This window comes from Rhagoletis pomonella, unplaced genomic scaffold (genome assembly GCF_013731165.1).
Source record: "Rhagoletis pomonella isolate Grant_MI unplaced genomic scaffold, Rhpom_1.0 Rhpom_scaffold_00006, whole genome shotgun sequence".
In the NCBI taxonomy this organism is placed as follows: Eukaryota; Metazoa; Arthropoda; class Insecta; order Diptera; family Tephritidae; genus Rhagoletis; species Rhagoletis pomonella.
The window spans coordinates 45,502,149-45,514,975 of record NW_023458560.1 but is presented as its reverse complement, the minus strand read 5'-3'; the positions used below and the strand labels follow the sequence as shown (position 1 = coordinate 45,514,975).

General features: G+C 34.5%; 1 protein-coding gene across 1 annotated transcript in view; it reads left to right on the top strand.

Annotated features, from left to right (window-relative positions):
* Positions 1-12,827, top strand: part of LOC118741944 (striatin-3) — a 66,138-nt gene that overhangs the window by 12,552 nt on the left and 40,759 nt on the right. The window lies entirely within an intron of this gene.

Below are 12,827 nucleotides of genomic sequence, written 5' to 3'. Positions count from 1 at the left end.
TTAAACGTTCAGCAGATAGATTTAAACTTTGGGCAAATAAATTTAAACCTTGGGCCAAAACAATTAAACCCTACTATAGTACTAAACAGTGTTTGAAACACTGAAAAGTAATTTAATTTAATCTGCCAAAAGATTAATTTTATTTGCCCAAAGTTTAAATTTATTTTCCCAATGTTTAAATCTATCCGCTGAAAGCTTAAATCCATTTGCCCAGGGTTTAATTTTATTTGCCAAAAGTTTAACTAAATGTGTCAATCCTATATTGGCCGAAAGAACAATCTCTGACATTTACTTTTTAAAAATAATTACATTTAAATTGTGGCCTTAAATTTTCTGTGCGCTAAATTTATGTTCGATCCAAATCAGAAGACAAGCTTTTTACTAGTTTTGGAGTTAATACATAATTGCAATCATACTTTCAGCTTAAACTTACATATGTGGTTTACTATGTACTATGCATATTTATATCTATGCACTAATCGAGTATGCAGTTAATATTTACATAGTAAATATACTTTCCACAGTGGCAACTTATGTATGTACAAATATTTTGCTTTTGTAATGTATTATTGCATTAAAAATTTGTTAGTCATGCTCTGTTTGCATTAAACACATCCATACATATCTAATTTTTATATATGTATGTATGTGTACATAAGCATAACCGTTATAAACTTTTAATACAAAATTGCAATTACAAATTTTAACCGTAATACCAATTTTAATTTTTTCCGTATTTCTACTTCAGCAAATTAGTTTCGCTGCTGTGTGCTTTTGGTTTTTTTTTTGTTGAACTCAAAACATTGTACATGGTAATTATCTAAGGATTGAAATTATAATTAGGGTTATGTCAATTATCTATAAATATGTTTCACTGGTCAAAACATTTGGGAATTTTAATTATTGGATTTCTTTGTAGTTAGTTATTTATAAGCAATTTTCTCTTTGAAAGAAATGCGCAATAAAGAAACTAAGTATGTAGAAAATTCTAAAAAATAAACGGTAATTCGTAGCCACTTCAAATTTGCACATTATCAGACTAAAATTGCAGGGGATAAAAAATTGTGTACTCAAAAAAATTCTATCACTTCCGAGAAAAAAGTTTGAAATTTAGGTGAAAATTTGTTACACTTTTTTGTTGTTTTCTACAAATTGTTGAACTTGGGTATATATGGGGTTTGTCTGAGAATGAACTAAATTATAATTGAAAATTGTTAAAAATAAATAAATAAACATAAGGGGCACACAATATCACTTGGAAATGGCGTGCTATAGATATGACCGATACTGTATGTATATCGAAATATTTCACATGTGTATAATTTTTTAACCCGTAACTGGCATTGAAGGGTCCAATAATTTGAATTTAAATGTTTTAACAGGTGGCAACCCTTCTCAAATGTCTTAAAAATGTTCTAAATGTTCAAACTTCAGATCTCTTCGAATTATTTCGTTTGACACGCATATTTTAATATTGCATAAAGGGTGAACACACCAAAACTGCGACACTTTGGGAAGCTTATAACTTACCCAAATTTTGAAATTCAAATACCATAAGCTGACCACATGGCCTTAGTTGGACGTAGAAGAAATTTCATTTGAATTTGATTCCTAGTTGAGTTAAAAATGGTAACCGAGTTAGAAACGAGACAAACCATTTTGCACGAGTTTATAAATGATCCGGCCTTAAGTACACGTAAAATTGCTCAAAAATTAAAGATTGCACTATTCGACAGTTTGCAGGGTTTTAATCGGTACAAATAAGGCCTGGCAGTTACGAGAAAACTAGGGAGCGGGGGTTAGCATGGTCAAAGTGATAAAAACAATGCTCGGAAGGTCCTCAGTGCGTTTTCGCGAAATCCGAAGATTTTTTCGCATTATGTTACAAAACCCGTACGCAGATCGCAGTTTTTCGAACAAAAGGTAAAGCGGAAAGCTTCATTGAAATGTTCTACAGCTCAAACAGCGCCAGACCGAGGCGCAAAGTAGAATGTTACAGCGAAATCCCGCCGTTGATCCTGTTGCCGTAAGAGCAGCCCTTTTTCCCATCCGGGACAATGAATGATCAAGTTTATCGGGATGAGTGCTTCAAAAGGCGTCTTCTGTCGTTTATCAACAGATAAGGAGTAGGCCACTGTTCTAGGCGGACATGGCAAGCTGCCACTATGCCAAGGACACATTGCCGTGGTATAATGCAAATAACATCAATTTTGTACCTCACGATTGCAATCCATCCAATAGCCCAGAGCCACGTCCTATTGGGGAATATTGGTCAATTGTCAAAAAAATCTTGCAGGAAAACAGTTGAAACAGTGAAAAATATTGAAGACTGCAAAATAAAGTAGTTGTGCGCATCGCGTAAAGTCGATGATGTAGTCGTGCAGAACATTATGTCGCGTGGGCGATGAAAATACCGATCACTTGCATATGGAGCAAATAATAACTAATATTTTAACATTTTAATAACATCTAAACTTCCAAGTTATATAATACAAAAAAAATAATTTCAAAGCCTTCTAGTTTGTTTCTGGTAGTAATTTCTAAGTGTCGCAGTTTTGGTGTGTTCACCCTTTATATATTGCACACAGGTGTCAACACTCTTCAAAGGTATTTTCAAATTGGAACCTTTAATCTGCTTCGTCTGGCACCCATATGGTGATTAATTCAAATTGAATTTAATTTTTTAAACAGGTGGTAACCCTCCTACATTTATTTAAGAAATAAAGCATTTTCTAAACCTTTAATTATTACCCATATTGTAAGAATGTATTTAACTTACTAAATAATTTGAATCAAATTGTCTAACGGGTGGCAAACCTTAATTAGGCACCTCATTTAACAGTTTTTTTCATTTTTTGATTGAAAAATTTTCCGTACTCCTTGTGTAATTGTGATTACACCTGTTTATTGCGCCAATTATCAGCAAATATATCAGTTTTGAGTTATTGTGTTGACTTCATTAACCTTTGGATGTTCTATATTATACCAAAACCCAGAATATCATGCGTACACGGAAGCCACATAAATATTTTACAATTTCAATTGCATAAATGTAGAGTTAAGACACGTAAAAAAAAAATGTTCAAACTTTTTTTCCCAAAATTTTAATTTTTACCCATTCATGTTGCTGGCATGCGGGCGACGATATGTATTTTCTTGTTTAATAAAATTCTAAAACAATCATTCGAAAAATTTTTGGCAGACAGCAGAAAAAGATTAAAAAGTTAAAATACATGCATGAACACCTAGGTGGCGCCACTGCACAGTGGTCAAAAGTAGAATTTACTGTTGAAAATTGTAAAAAAAAATCGGTAAAATTTAATTTTCAAAACTTTTAGAAAAATTTAATATAGATACATACATATCGTCGTTTAAAGTGCAAAACCGCGTATCAACAAAATGCAACACCGCGTATCAGCAAAATGCAAAACCGCGTATGTGAGGTTGCATAAATTATTTTTTAGAGATTAAAAACTCTCATATTTCACAATGGTTCTCTTTTTTATAAAGCAATCGCATTTCTGGATAGTATATTTCGGGACGAATGGATAAGGATTGAGCCAAGACCTCTCTGAAGTTGGCAGGACAACTTTTTCTCAAAGCGAAAATTCCTATCGGATAATTTGCCGTAAATTATCCGTGAAAAGAATAATTTTGCCGCGGACATATTTCAAAAAATATGGCGTGCCCTGCTAACGCGGAAGTGAAAATCAATTAACACGGAAGTGAAAATCAATTAAAGAAACCAGCTAAATCCAAACTAGCTATTTGATAATTTGCCGTAAATTATCTGTTGTTTATCCGTGAAAAGAATAATCTTGCCGTGGAAGTCAAGATCTACGGTCTATTTTTTCGCAGAAGCCCAGCATTTACACGAACATGAAAATATTGTCGGTAAACCGTCAAAGCGAAAGCGAAATCGAACATTCGGTCGAACACAACAATGGCACGCTTTCATTCAAATTGGCAGTCCTGATCAGCGACGCAAAAATTATCTCTCTCTCTCGCATGGCGTAACATGTGCGGATGCGGGTGTTTAAAAGCTAACATCCGCGGATGCGGGTGCGAATGCGGATGTCATGTATTTTTAAGAAATAATTTAGGTGGGTAAATTAGGTGATTTTATTTAAATAAACAATGGAAAGCTTAATAATTTTTAATAATCTGCCTTATCCTGAGATTTGCCCGAAAACCAATTCACCCGAAAATTTGTATTCCGCCCATAGTAAATATGTACGTGAAACCCAAAGGCGAAAAGTGAACCGGTTCGGTGAAAATTAAACTCATGATAAGACTAAATGTTTTTTTAGTACTTGAATTTAAAAATTGGAACATTGTACTTAATAATAATAAGACTAAATGTTTTTTTAGTACTTGAATTTAAAAATTGGAACATTGTACTTAATAAAAACTTTTTGAAGGGTCGTAAATCAAACCTGCGCCACTATACAACTACTCGCTCGAGGCGACAAACTTGAAAAACTGGAGACTTGACAAAATTGTAAATTCTTTTCGATTGACACTGCAGGAGAGGACTTTCAGTTATATTTATTTATTTTTATTGCGGTGCAATAATTACTTTTTGAGAATTTCATCGAGGCGGCAAATGTCGGATGTATCCTCCTGACTTTCATCTTCACAATCTAGCATCATGGCACAGTCGTGGTTTAAACACCGTTTTTTGAAAGAATTCTTCATTGTCATCCTATTGGTTGTTGCAGAATTTGTCACGTCATCAGCGTTTATCGATTTTAGTTTTTATAACTAATTTTTATTGCTTTCTTCTGTGACTGGTTAGATATACGTCTGTGCACTTGCACAATATTCCAGGGACCGAAAATAACAGTTATTTTTTTCCGAGTTAAATTTGGCCTAATATTTTTTATTAAGAAATAAACGTCCTATCCGGATAATAAAGAAACAGCTTATCCAAATTAAACAAATTTGGTATCATATGAAAGAGGACTGAAATAGCTTTTAAACAGAAATAACGAATGAAGGTTACCATAACTATTTATATATTTTTATAACTTAATACTAAAGAAATTCATGTAAATACATGACCCAATGTTTGTTCTATGGTAATTAATTACCATTTTTTATTGAAATATTTTTCAATGTGTGGCTTTCCTCTTTTAGATATTTCAGTTGTAAAGTTATTCAAGTCCTCTTTCATTGGATACCAAACTTTTTTAATTTGGGTAAGCGGTTTGTTTATTATCCGGAAAGTACTTTTATTTTTGGTCCCTTTAATATTCGCATTCGCAAAAGATCCGCATTGATTTTTGCGAATGCGAAAGCGAATGCGAATGTTAAATTTAATGTGGAAGCTCCGCGGTTGCGAATGCGAATATTCGCAGCAACCCTGGTACATATATTTGTAAACGTACAGTTATGTCGTCGCCTCCGACAGCTAATGTTTGGGCTCTTTAAGCACTTGCTAACTCCCTCCTGCTCAGGCTTGTCTATGATATTTTTTAAAATGTGTCCGCGGCAAGATAATTCTTTTCACGGATAAACAACGGATAATTTACGGCAAATTATCAGATAGTTAGTTTGGGTTTAGCTGGTTTCCTTAATTGGTTTTCAGAAGGTGCCCTGCTAACTTCCGTGGAAGTCCGCGGCAAAATTATTCTTTTCACGGATAATGTACGGATAATTAACGGCAAATTATCCGATAGGAATTTTTGCTTTGAGAAAAAGTTGTCCTGCCAACTTCAGAGAGGTGAATCAAGAGCTTGTGTGAGCAAATCCAATTTTTGGCAGCCAATGTCAGTTACGCGGTTTTGCAGAATGACGATACGCGGTTTTGTACTTTAAACTACGATATGCAGTTTTACAGCCCTTTAAATTTAAGTACAAAATAAGTGCAAGTTTCAAGTGGCTAAGAATTCGCTTTGATTTTTAATAATTTTTTCGTTGATATTTCGAGCACACTTACCATTGCATATAGAAGAAAATGCCTAACAAAGGTTTATTTCATTATTATTTTTTTTTCCAGGTACCGGGGAGCAAAACTATTGAGAGTAGTTTGAACGGGAACAAATTGAGAACAAAAGTTTTGGGAACGTTTATCATTAGGGTCAACTGTCCATTAATAGAACAGTTTTCATTTTCTGTGCAAGAAAAGTTCGGGTCTTAAGTCTTTCGTTATCATAGTTATGTTTCAGTTCTTTTTTGATTAATTTCAATATTCAAGCATTTCAAACCAATGCAACGTTATGAGAAAAGTTTTGTTTTCGCTTTCACTCTTCGCGAATAGTTCAGTTTTCCAGTTTCGTTCCCTGTCAGAATGTTCCTGAGACTTTAGTTCCCAAATTGTTATTCGAGAGAAAGTTCCTTGAGACTTTTGTGCCCGTTGTTCTCTTAGAAATGTTCCCGAATGTATTGTTCGCATTTGGTTCCCTTTGGAAGCGTTTTACAAGATTTTGTCTTGTATTATTCTCTTCGAGAACGTTCCCGAAAGTTTTGTTCTCACTTTCGTTCTTGTGAAAACACTCTCGAAGGATTTGCTCTCATTTCGGTTTGAGTTTTCAAGCGTTCTTGGGAACATAACTATGATAACGGCATTTAGTTTCGATCATTCCTTTTGTTCTCGGCTCGTGTTTTTTTTTATAACGTTTCACAGTTTTATTTTTATTTTTTATTTTACGGGAATCCTATAATTCAAAAGCAAGTGCAAAACTTTTGAGTTCTGCCAGCGCTGGGCATGCCTGGTATTAACAAATAAAAATTAAATTAATCGGGCTCAGAACGTCGTAAATTTTATTAGCTTTAAAATCGTTTGAAAAATTAAGGCTCTGTTGATGAGAAATACTGTCAGTCCGGGAACCTATTTCCTGCACTGTGCATGACCTGATATACATACATATGCACATTAGGGTAGTCCTTAAATGTAGGAAGCAAATTTTTACATCAGAGTTGATAAGCCTCAACTCCTACGTCGATGCTACTATAGTCGAAGATATCACATACATACATAATTTTGGCCCCGATTGGAGTCGGTTAAGACGTGGGTCAAAAATTCAGATTACCCTATGAAGACGTCTTAACCGACTCCAATCGGGACCCAAATTTTTATGTGATATCTTCGACTTTAGTAGTATCGATTTTGGGTATTAAATGAACAAAATATTTTTAATTTTTTGAGTCTCCAAGAAGCATCTGTGCCCGAATATATTCAAATGTGGCAGTAAAATTTATGTGTTCCATATTTGAAATTCCACCTCCTTATTGCATAATTTCTTTTGCAAGTGAATACTTAAGCACTCATACATGTTACAAAACACTTCCTTACTTCCGCAAAACAACAAAAACAAACAATTAAATTCGCTATAAAAACGCCGCGTCACGCAATCAACGTCAGTGCGGTTGGCACCTACAAAAAGGAGACTTTTATTTTATTATTTATTTCCGTTCTTTACATTTTTGTTTCTTGGTTTTGTTCCTTGTGACATTTCACATCGATTGTGCATTTATCCAATGAGTGCTTGCACGTTTATCACGCGTTTTCGTGTTGAATAAGCTTTTACTTACATATTACGCGAAATGCACGTCAATTTGAAAAGTTCGCCTGTCACATACATAGTAAATGCTAAATGCTTTCGCACTTATGTATATCCATTCTTGACCATGACAATTAGGTAAAAATGTATGCACATGTGAGTGTGTAATTCCGATAAAGCTATTAAACATTATCGACATTGTTGGAAAAACTTAAATTACTCTCGCCCCATTCTCCCTCGCTCTCAATCTACAATTTCATGAAATTTCGACCTTGGATTTTGCTAAAAGCGTTTGCTGCAAATATGTATATTTGATGTATTTTTAGCCAACAAATTTCGGAAAGTGCCAGCGGCTTCATACTACTTGTTCATACTTTCACCGCGAGCGCAGTTCAGCTGCCTATTTGCGGTCTCTGTTATGGCAAATTTGTGGCAATAGGTAAAGAAAATATTTTTAACCTAAAAAAAATTTATAAAAGATAAAATAAAGATTTAGAAACAGCGTGCAGAGAAGAAATAAAGCTCGAGTGCAAGCCACATTTTGATTTTTAAATCCCCAAGTCTCTTAAATTTTAGTTCTATTTAGTGTAAATTTTTGACTTTTTTTACAAGGACCGAAAATAACCGCTAAATGCCCAGATTTTTATTTTTAGATCATTGCAAAATCGCTAGTTTTTTGAATTTTATTTTTAGGATCAGGAATTATCGTTAAATTTAGATTTTGTTTTTGGTCAAATTTAAGAGTTATTTTATGATTTTTAGGTTTTTCGATACAAAAATACTCGTTTTTTTAATTGCAAAATCGCTACATTTGGAATTTTCAGGAATGATTGTTAAATTTTGATTTTGTTTTTGGTCAAATTTAAGCTTTATTTTGTGATTTTTATGTTTTCCGATCAAAAAATAATCGTTATTTTGAATTGTAAAATCGTTTTTTTTTCGTTTTTATTTTTTATTTTTGCGTTCAAGTATAATCGTTAAGTTTAGGTTTTGTTTTTGCTCAAATGTAAGCGTTATTTTATGATTTTTATGTTTTTCGATAAAAAATTATCGTATTTATGACCGTTAAAAATTGTTAATGTATATGTTAAAAAATGTAGTCTGAATATAACGGGTTTTAATCAAAGTTGGGCATTATTCGAGTAAATTATTATTTAGATATTTTTTCCAATAAAATTTTATCTGTAATATAATTATTCGCCAAAAATTCATTCACGAATGAATTATTCGTGAATAAATTGGTTGCGAATAAATTTTTCGTGATTTAATCGCTATATGAAATAATTTTTAAAAACAAATTTATTACATAATTTCCAACGATTTACTTTTATTTCAATTGTCACTGATTTTTAATTTTTTGAATGACAGTTTTACCGCGGATATTACTTTTTTTATTTTCTTTAATTATTCGAATATCGAATAAAATAATTTATTTGTCATTGGAATATTTTTTCTTTGAATAAACTAAATTATTTATTATTTGCGCATAACGAAAACAAACATTTATTTATTTCTTATTCTTCATTCGAGTAAATTTTGCCCAACTCTGGTTATGATGTGATTGAAAAAATAGCGATCAAAAATATGTAGGTACATAGTATGTACATCGAAAAAATAAAAATCCAATTTTATCATTCAAATTTTTATTTTTAATTAATTTTTTTATTTTATAAATTTATCATAAGAATACAGTTATTACAAACTAACGCAGCACTGCCATCAGAGACTTTCGGCTGGGTGTTTTTATTATCAACATCATAACCGTTATGGCCCCTGCTTTTTTCAATTTTTTCCTACACTTGGAACTAACAAAATCGCTTTATTACCAGTATTTTCCTGTTGCATGACATTCCGCCCACTTTCTTTGTTTAAAAAAAGCCCAATTCACCGCACGTAAGTTCGTTTTATTTACAATTTGTGCATCAATATTTGCAAATTGACAAATTTTATCACTTCATCGCGGGCACAAAATCAAATCTGCAAATATCTGCATATGTACATACATACATACATACATATCTATTCATTGGCCATATGCGCACCCAACGGGTTGTCCATAATGAAAATGTCGCGATTGTTGACATTTTCTTGTTAAATACAATGCGAATTCATGGCCCACCACTAAATGACAAAATAACCAAAAACGCCTTTTCAAAGTCTCAGCAGCCGATCGCTGCTCCTCGTCCGTCGCTGCAATCGGGCCCATTACACCGAGTCAAGCCACCAGCGCGCTACGTAAGTTGGACCGACCTCATCAAACCGGACCAATTGTAAACGGCCTTTACTTGTTGTCATTTTACCTACCTACCGACCGACAACATTTTCGCAATAAAGCGCACATGTCGAAGTGTCCAACAAAGCGTAATCTCTCGACGAGCAGCGGATAGAGTAGAAGAGCAAGTTGGCGTCTGTTGTGTGCGTACTCGTTGTAATTACACTTGCTATGTATGTATGTACATACACTTGTTCTTGGTCTTCACCTTCCATACTGATATGCATACATATGGTACTTATTGAATGTAGGTATGTACACTCAGTGTCACAAAAAAAGCCACACTATTTTTATTTTTATTATTACGCTGGGTATACTCGCCCTGCGACCTAAAGAGAAATTTGTACTAAACCCAAATTGTAATCGCCCCCACCTGAAGCTATTTAAGAAGTTAAGCAGTTCGGAGGATGTCATGTTCTAAATTTTGGATGGAGAAGATAATCGTTTCGCAAGCTGTATCAGTCTGTTGTTCATGATACGTGGGCAGTTATACAGAATAAGCTCTGGAGTTTCCTCCACCAGCACAAAAAAAAACCTGCAGACCGTCTCTATTGAAAGCCGCATTTCATGCAAATGGTTCCTTAACTTTAACTCCGCTGTCGAGTAGCCAGTAGGAGTTCTAAGATCCTCCCGGTTAAGTTCAAGTAGTCGACGGAGTTCAACCTAGAAGTAGTTATGAATCTCTGATTGTCTCATTCCCTTTGACTTCCGCCAGTGAGCACCAATATGAGATTAGTTCCAGCTCCTAAGTGCAGTGTATACTTTAGATGTAGCGCAGAAAGACTCGGGACCATGCGATCGCATTTGGGCTCCATGTTTTGGGAGACTCAGAACTTTCGTTGCCTTCAGGTGGTTCAAAAGAGTTTTTATAACTGTCCACAAGCTTTAATGTCATTCTAAATGAGTCTAAGACTTTCAAAGCTGTATGACTATCTGACATAATATCTAATCTTGCCCCATTTGTATTTCCCTAAGACATTCGTGAAGACAGACTTGGATTACAGAGACTTCCGCTTGGAATATGGTGAGGTATGTGGCCATTTGCAGACTTTTGTGGAATCTTAGTCCAAGTTCCGCTTTCCTAGCACTCACGTCGCCTATCTTCGATCCGTCGGCATAGCATGATTAGAACCATGCTTTAATCATAGATATTATAACTTCACAGCAGTCCCTTTCAAGAATTCTGACCTTGTCTCCTTGTCCGTAAACATGATAGCGGAATCATCCAGGAATGGCTTCTGAACCTTCAAATGACCCCAAAGATCTCCACTTTTCATGCTGATTATATTGGGCAGCCGTAGGTCGCACCAAAAGGCCTCCTTTTCCATTCGCGTAGACATGGCTCCTGTGATGGCCATGCAGACCAGTAGGTGCAGCTTCCTTCAGGTGGCACTTACTTGCATAGCTTTTGTTAGTTTTTTACTAATACTTTAGTTCGTGCTATATTCCCTTAGTTTTACCATGAAGTCTCTGGCAGGCATAAAACGCCCTTGTTTGTAGCCTAATTGGTAACATTCGACAGCAGTGAGTTCCAATTGAGCCATTTGTCCAGAGCTGCTCCTAGATACTTGGCCTCTTCTGAGAACTCAATTTGTCCCTGCCAAGTTTGGTCTACCAAGTCAAGTTGACTTTAATTGCTAAATGGAACAATGGTTGACTTTAGAGGGTTTATTGGCAGTCGCAAGAGTCTTTCGTTTAATCGTTACCACGTGTCTTTTCCAGGAGTTCATCAACAACCAGTGTCCATAGTGGGGCGATAAGACTCCCCCTACTGTCTCCACACTATAAATATTTGATGCTTGGTTGCTATGCAAATCTTTTTATGACATCGTTAATTCTGTTTAATTCCAAAACTTAGTCAAGATTAGGAGATAAAATTGCCAATAGATTTATAGATATTACAAATTTTCAAAATTATCATTGATTTATTTGTGTTGTGTTGTGGTTATTATTTAGAACAGGAAGCAGCTCACCAATTTACCTAGGATGATCTATTGTAACATCCTTACATCCCTATGTAGCCCCTTTCCAGGCGAGAATTTCTGCATACACTTCAGGTGCCCATGGCTACGATTAATAAGACGGCTAGAAAGTGTTTGTGCTATAGTCCAGCTCAGGGGGAAACAAATTTGACTAATTTAGAGACGATTACTCCTATGAAATTAGCAGGCATGTGACCAACATCACTTAGGGCTGTGACTACACATTTTTTCTGGAACATTATGCACTAGATGTCAAGTCTACATAGTTACTCCGTAAAATACCTCGTCTAAATGTAGTCCTCTTCTGACGTTTTGTCGGAAGTTATGTGGAAATTGATCGTATGTGCTTTGGCCAAGATCATGATAAGCCGAGGTTTTTCGCCCCGTTTTTTCGATCGATAAGTTTTCCTCTGCACACAAATTTAAAACGAAAACTTCCTTTTAGAAGAGGCTTGAAGCTCTATCGATCGGTACTAAAATCCTTTATCCGGTTCCAAAGATGCCAGCCCCAATGTCGTCAGTTATTACACTCTAGCGTGTTTATTATCAAGTTGGTTTATATTACATCAATATCCATTTTCATAAAATGTATTTGTGTAATGAACCTTTTTATTAGTCGCTAGCTTTTAAAAATTGTGCACTTTTATTTTGGCACTGAGTGTAGATATACATACATCCATATATACATATCGCCACTTGAAATGCGAAAATACGTAACAAATATCATCGCTTGAATGCAAACAGTCATAACTAATAAAAAATTCAAAATTCACTTTTTGATTTATATGATGGATTTCATCGATTTACAACTCACCACATAATTTTATGAAAAAAAAAAATAATATTAATCACATTTTTTTCCATTTCATTTATGATGTTGTTACGTCTATTTGCATTTCAGGTGACGATATCAGGGTACGAAAATAAACTGTACAAAACAATTCCCATTTGCTCATCGATCATCATATCATTTGTGGTTTTGTACAGTTTTGTAAATAGTCAGAAACAAATTCTAAGATTCACTGTCATTTTCCCCAACGAGAAACGTTTGCTTTTCGTTTGTGACAA